A 7,367-nucleotide genomic window follows, 5' to 3' on the forward strand; every position below is an offset into this window, starting at 1 on the left:
GGCGTGGTCCGGGGCGGCTCCGGCAACGAACTGGGCGGCGGGGTCGCCGGCAACGCACGGGCGGCGGCGGGCTTCGGCAGCGGCGCTCGGGGCGGACGGGCGGCGAGGCGCGGGCGGAGGGGCGCACGGGCCCAGGTGCGGCCCAGGGCGGGCCGGCCGTGGGCTCACGGGCCACGGCGGCGTGGCGCGGGCGAGATGGCGGCAGAGGACACGTGGCGAGTCGGGAGTGGCGGCGGGCGCGGCGGGCGCGGCGGGGCGGACGTGTCCGGCACGGGCGGACGCTTCCGGTGACGACGGGAGGAAGAGGACTAGGGTCAGGGCTGCAAAAATGGACGGGGGATGCCTTTTTATAGGTAGAAGGAGCCAGGAGAATCCAAATGAGGAGCGGTTTTCGGCCACGCGATCGTGATCGAACGACCGAGAGCATGGAGGGGAGTTAGATGGGTTTTGGGCCAGTTTGGAAGGGTGTTGGGCTGCAAGACAAAAGGGTGGTTTTGCGGTTACCCGGTTAACAGTTGGAGTATCAAACGACCTCCAAATGGCACGAAACTTGACAGGCGGTCTACCGGTGCTATACCAAGGCCACTTGGCAAGCCTCGGGCCATTCCGAGAACGTTTAACACCCACTCACAACAGGATACGAAATGGGGAACGCCGGAGGGCATAGGAGTGCCGGATTGTAAAACGGACAACGGGGAAAATGCTCGGATGCAAGAAACGAACACGTATGCAATGCAATGCACATGATGACATGATAAAATGCAACACACAAGCAAATGACATGGCAATGACGGCGAATAACTGGCAGACACCTGGTGCATCGAATCTGGGGCATTACAACAATCCTCCACTAATAAGAGATCTCGTCCCGAGATCTTAGGACCGAGACGGAAGGGAAAAGGGATGAGGTGAAACAAGAAATCAAGAAACAAGCAAAGAATCAAGATCACTCGATAAGAAGAGAAGAATGACGAGAATGACGAGAATTGAAAGCTCGCGGAATCAGATAGACTATGAAACCACTCCGGTTAGAACGAGATAAGAAACGAATAAGACTGAAAGGATTTAGGCAGAACTCTGACTGAAAATGGAAGGAATAGAACAAGAACTTCACAAGATGGGATGGCACTTGACGAGATGAACAACGCAAAGCCTCCGAAGGAATTGAAAGAATGGAATGAAAATAACTTAGAAGGAAGGGTTGAACGGAGTTGGTGAGAAAATCAACAACGAAAGAATAAGCTTATCGTGGACTTATGGATAACATCTCAAAATTATGAGCTGATCGCCGACCACAAACGGAAAAGGTTAAATAGCTGAGGAGAACGAAGAAATGCAAAACTCCACTTCAAAAGAAAACAGAGAATTAATTGCACTTCGAGACGCGAGAAGAAAAGATACTTGAACTCCACCAACAAAAAATCTTGATGAACACTTGAGAAATGAATTAAATCAAGAAGAACCACCATGAAGAACTCCGGTGACCAAAGGATGATGAGATAGATTGAAGGATGAAAAGAATAAGATGAGCCTTGCCATGATTTAGATGGAGGTTCCGACGAAATGGCTGAGGAATTGAACTCCGGAAAAGAAAAGATGAAAAACACTTGGAACTAGAATTTATTCAACAAGAACAAACTCCGAAGGAAGGGATTACTCACTTGGATGGAATAAGAATAAGATTTATTGTATGCTTATCCTTCATCAAATTAAATTGATGACAAGCAATGGATTTGCATACTACTTATTCTCGTTGAAAAAGGATTAAGGGGAAACATAGCACAAAACTTGAGAAAGTCTTCATGAACCACCGGTAGGATTTGAAAGAACGAATGAATTGATATGATAATCAAAGAAAAAGAATCTTGAACGAACCACCGTAAGAATTCGAAAATGACTGATGAAAGAGAATGAATCACCGGGAAGAATTAGAAAACAAATATGCTTGAGGGGATTTAGATGCAAAAGAACAAAGAGAACATGAGCTGATTAAAGAACACTTGAACGAAACACTGAGATGATTGGATAACAGTAGCTGAAATGTGAGGACGAAGAATTCTTCTGGAATGATGGCCTCCGATGGAAAGAAAAAGAAATCAACTCCTGAAATACTATGGATGGGTAGGAAAAGAATATCTGACAAATGGAATAATTCGCGAGGATAACATGAAGCTAGAACCACGAATCTTCAAGAGAACGGGCAAAATTTAGAGGAAAGACTCTTCTTCGGTCTTCAAATGACGACGAAAAACACCACCAAAATTACTGAGATACTCCGGGAGAATGAAAAACGAAGAGGTTAAGCCACCAATGAAAAGAGTTTGAAAGCGATCTTGGGGAAGGCTTGTGGCTGATGAAATTCATTCTTACGTCAGACTCCGAAAAGAATTTGAGAATAACTCCGGGGGAATTAGAAGAGTCAGGTAAGATCCTGGGAAAAGACCTGTGGGTTAGGGCCCACTGAAGAGATAACACCGTCGGAAAGGATTTGTTGAACAGATAGATGATGCAGCGAAACAATTGAAATATTTGAATGAGGTGACAACCTCGAATTAATTGGAACACAGACGAATCTTCTGAGATGTCTTGCGAACTCCGGAATGATTGAATGGCGAGAGGCAAACGAGCAGGGAAAACACTTGAGCCAAGGAAAAGAATATAATCCACACCGAATACTTGAATTGGGTCCACCGGAAAAAGAAAAGGATGAAGAATGACGAACGAGACGAGAATTCATCGGTTGAAATGATTGAGGGAAGACTGAAGAGGCTCCGCACGAATGAACTTGATGGTCGGTCGAAAGAGACTCAAGCTCCAGGAAGAAAAAGGGGTGGGAGGGCGGGAAAAAACAAAGGCACCTGGAAGAGAGAACCGACTAATAACTTGAAGAGAAAACACCGGTTGAAATCATTGAGGAGAGAGAGCAAAAACTTCGCACGAGTAGGATGGATACTCGATTAGAAACTCTGGTTTCTGGAGGAAGAAGGGTGGGCGGGTGGTAAAAACAAGGACAACTTCGGATAGGGAAAACAGCATCGAAAGAGGAAGGACTGACGACTGATCTTGCAAAAGACAACGAGAGTCGAATCCACTCGAGAGAAATGCACCGGATGAAAAGAGCTGAGAAACAACAATCGAAAACCAACTGCGTAAACCTAAAGAAAATTTTTGAAGGGGAAGAGGAGTAATTCAAAACACCTACGTCAAGATTCCTTACCAGAGCGACGAAGGGGCTGAGGAGTAAAAAGAATTCCTACTCTCCGATATAACTAGACTCTGAAAACAGTTTTCTTCTAGACTCAACAACGGCCAAACTACACGATCAATCAAGGGGGCTCCTAGGGTCGGTCGAGGCTCTGATACCAACTTGTCACGCCCAATATGCGATACTATCCTAAAGAGACTTGAAGATCCCACCAAGGATAGAACCGCATATTGAAACGCTTTGCAAGGTGGATATCATTACATCAACATTACATAATAGGTGGGGATACATACAAGAGGCATACAATGCCACATGAATACAACATCACAATACATAAAAGCACTATCCGACTACGGATGAAACACAAACAGAAACTCAACGACATCCACCCTGCTAGCCCAGACTGCCGACCTGGTACCTATCCCCTGATCGAAGAGGAAGCAGAAGAAGAACTCCGAAACAAGCAAACATCGCTCTGCGTCATGGTCATCACATAACCTGTACCTGCAACTGTTGTTGTAGTAATCTGTGAGCCACGAGGACTCAGCAATCCCATTACCATGGGTATCAAGACTAGCAAAGCTTAATGGGAAAGGAAGGGGTAAAGTGGTGAGGTTGCAGCAGCGACTAAGCATATTATGGTGGCTAACATACGCAAATAAGAGCGAGAAGAGAGCAAAAGGAACGGTCGTGAAGCTAGCAATGATCAAGAAGTGATCCTGAACTCCTACTTACGTCAAACATAACCCAGAAACCGTGTTCACTTCCCGGACTCCGCCGAGAAGAGACCATCACGGCTACACACACGGTTGATGCGTTTTACTTTGGATCTGGTGTCAAGTTATCTACAACCGGACATTAACAAATTCCCATCTGCCTATAACCGCAGGCACGACTTTCGAAAGATTATACCCTGCAGGGGTGTCCCAACTTAGCCCATGACAAGCTCTCGCGATCAATGAAGGATAAACCTTCTCCCAGGAAGACCCGATCAGACTCGGAATCCCGGTTTACAAGACATTTCGACAATGGTAAAACAAGACCAGCAAAGACTCCCGCTGTGCCGACAAATCCCGATAGGAGCTGCACATATCTCGTTCTCAGGGCACACCGGATGAGCAAGACATCGGGTTGGCATAGACCCTGATTGCCCAGGGGGCGCCGTACATCGCTCGGTTTGGACCAACACTTAGACAAGCACTGGCCCGGGGGGGGGGGGCTAAAATAAAGATGACCCTCGAGAGCGCGACTCCCAAGGGAAAAAGGGCTCGGTGAGGCAAATGGTAAAACCAATGTTGGGCCTTGCTGGAGGAGTTTTATTCAAAGCGAACTGTCAAGGGGGTCCCGTAAATCACCCAACCGCGTAAGGAACGCAAAATCCGGGAACATAACACCGGTATGACGGAAACTAGGGCGGCAAGAGTAGAACAAAACACCAGGCAGAAGGCCGAGTCTTCCACCCTTTACCAAGTATATAGATGCATTAATAATATAAGAGATACTGTGATATCCCAACATAATCATGTCCGTCATGGAGCAATCTTCAACTTCACCTGCAACTAGCAACGCTATAAGAGGGGCTGAGCAAAGCGGTAACATAGCCAATCAATGGTTTGCATAGGAAAGGTGTCAAAGGTTAGAGGTTCATGGCAATATGGAGGCTTGATGAGCAAAAGATAGGTAACGCAGCATAGCAATAGAACGAAGCAACTAGCATAGCAAAGAGATGTGAGATCCAGGGTAGCGGCCATCTTGCCTGAAATCCCGCTAGGAAGAAGAACGAGTCCATGAAGAAGACGAACAGATGAAGCCACGAAGACGAACCAAGCATAGACGAACGAATCCTCACGATCGCAACGAAACAGGAACTATCGAAAAGAAGCACACAACATGGTAAACACACCACACATAAACAAGGCATGATGCACAACAAGCATGATGCATGACAAAGATACATGAAGCTACTCATGGCAAGGGATGATGCAAAGAAGAGTAACACATCAAAGCAAGTTTAAATGAGGCCGGGAACAACATATAACAATACAGGTAAGTCCTCATATGCAAATTTATAAGTTGGTCCAGATCTGGATAAACCTTATGTTCAAGTTGTTAAACGGCAAGCTAAGATGCACAAAGATGATCTACACGAAATTCTAGTCAAGTTACATATAAAGTTCATTTAATTCGGAGCTACGGCCTAGAAGATATGAGCAAAACAAGTTAAACATGGCATTGATGCAAAATGCACCCAAACATCAAGCAAACACCTCAAAACAAGGATGCAACATGATTATATGAAACTACATGCAAAACCAAGCAAGTTTCATATAGAGCACACTCAAAACGGAGCAACGGTTCAACACATACGCACTATACAAGTTATAGCAACAATCTGTCCAAAACAACAAGTAGGCATATTGCAAGCATCAAAACAACATGCTACAGCACCTCAACAATAAAACAAAGGGCATGGACATGATGTACAGGTAAGGCATAACAAAACATGAACACTGAGCTATCTCCAGAAATCACTAGAACATGCTCAAACGCACATGGTAAGATTGCATATATTAACAGTTTCAGACTTTGCAGAAAATAACATCAGGTTACAATGTTCAGAGCTATCACACAACATGTTACAGGAACTTATCATGGCAAACAAACACATGGCATGAATCTACTAATTGCATAGATCAAATATCCTTTACTGACCATCAGCCAAAAAGGATCGGAAAATATGATGGCACCCACGTAAACATAGCAAGTTATATTACAGATTCAAACATGGCAGGAACAACGATACGAAGGCATGTAGATGAGCTTGTGCAACTCACTACAGAGCAAAACATGGCATGGCAAGGCAACCAACAGTAAGAAGGCATGTTTATGAAGCTAAGAATGGCAAGAGCAAGTTCATAGGGTACATGGAACACTAGCAACAATCATGGTAACAACTGAACTTAATGTTAACAGGCTGACAACAACATTATCAAGCAACTTTGGAGAAAGGAAACAACAAGCTACAGCAAGCTATAAATGCAACCAGGGGCATGGATGGTTAGAGGATGACATGTAGAACAAAACATATTTAGTGATCATCTCCAGATTATGCATAGAATGACTTGTAGAAGCAGGTTTACATAGTATCACGAAATAACAGATTCAGCCTAGCAAAACAGCAACAACAAGTACACTACTTAACAAGATCGATTCACTCACCACAAATCATTGCATAACAAGATAAGCATAGCATCAGCAAGAAGACATGTTTATGAAACAAACCAAGGCAAGAACAAGTTCATAGCATGCAAGGATCAACTACAACAACCTTGGCAAAATTGAATAACATGTAAACAATCTGCCAGGAAACATTTTGAAGCAAAAGTAGAGCAGGAAAATGACATGCTAGACTACTCCATAATTGCAACCAGGGGCATGAATGGATAGAGAATAACCACATGTTCAAAACATCCTTACTGAAGTATATCAAAATATGCATGGATCTCTCTGTAGCATCATGTTTACATGGCATCAAAATAACAGCAGAACAGGGACTAAAACAGCAACATTACGAAGCCTAGTTTGCATGCTTGTGCTAGTCACCACATTGATCACAAAAATATATGGTAAGCACCCCTCTGAACATGGCATGACATAGATCAAAACACATGTAGACATCAACCTCATAGAATGCACACATCAATCATGGCAAAAATGACAAATGAGCATGTTCTGTTAACAGACAGCAGACAACATCATGAAGCACTCCTGCAACGATGATTCAGGCATCAAGATGACCTCAAATGAACATGATGCAATGTAATGAAATGAAGTACTCGTTGAGACAAACAATTTGACATATTACACGCACAAAAGGGAGCTACGGATGCAGAGATATAATGCGATGAACATGGCATGATTATGCAAAAATATTCCGGACTTTACAGAATTCAGGGTCAACCTCTGGATCTGCACGGTTCTCGAGGTTCACCGGAGAGCTCGCCGGAAAAGATGGGGAAGACGCCGGGGAGGGCCGGATCCGGTGGCGGTGAGGACGGGGATCGTCGGAGGAGGCGGCACCGGCGGGAACCGGCGCGGACTCCGGCGGCGCGGGGCCGGGAAGGAGCCGGCCGGCTGGCAGGGCGCCCGCGGAGGCGGAGCC

Source organism: Triticum dicoccoides, chromosome 1B (assembly GCF_002162155.2).
Source record: "Triticum dicoccoides isolate Atlit2015 ecotype Zavitan chromosome 1B, WEW_v2.0, whole genome shotgun sequence".
NCBI lineage: Eukaryota > Viridiplantae > Streptophyta > Magnoliopsida > Poales > Poaceae > Triticum > Triticum dicoccoides.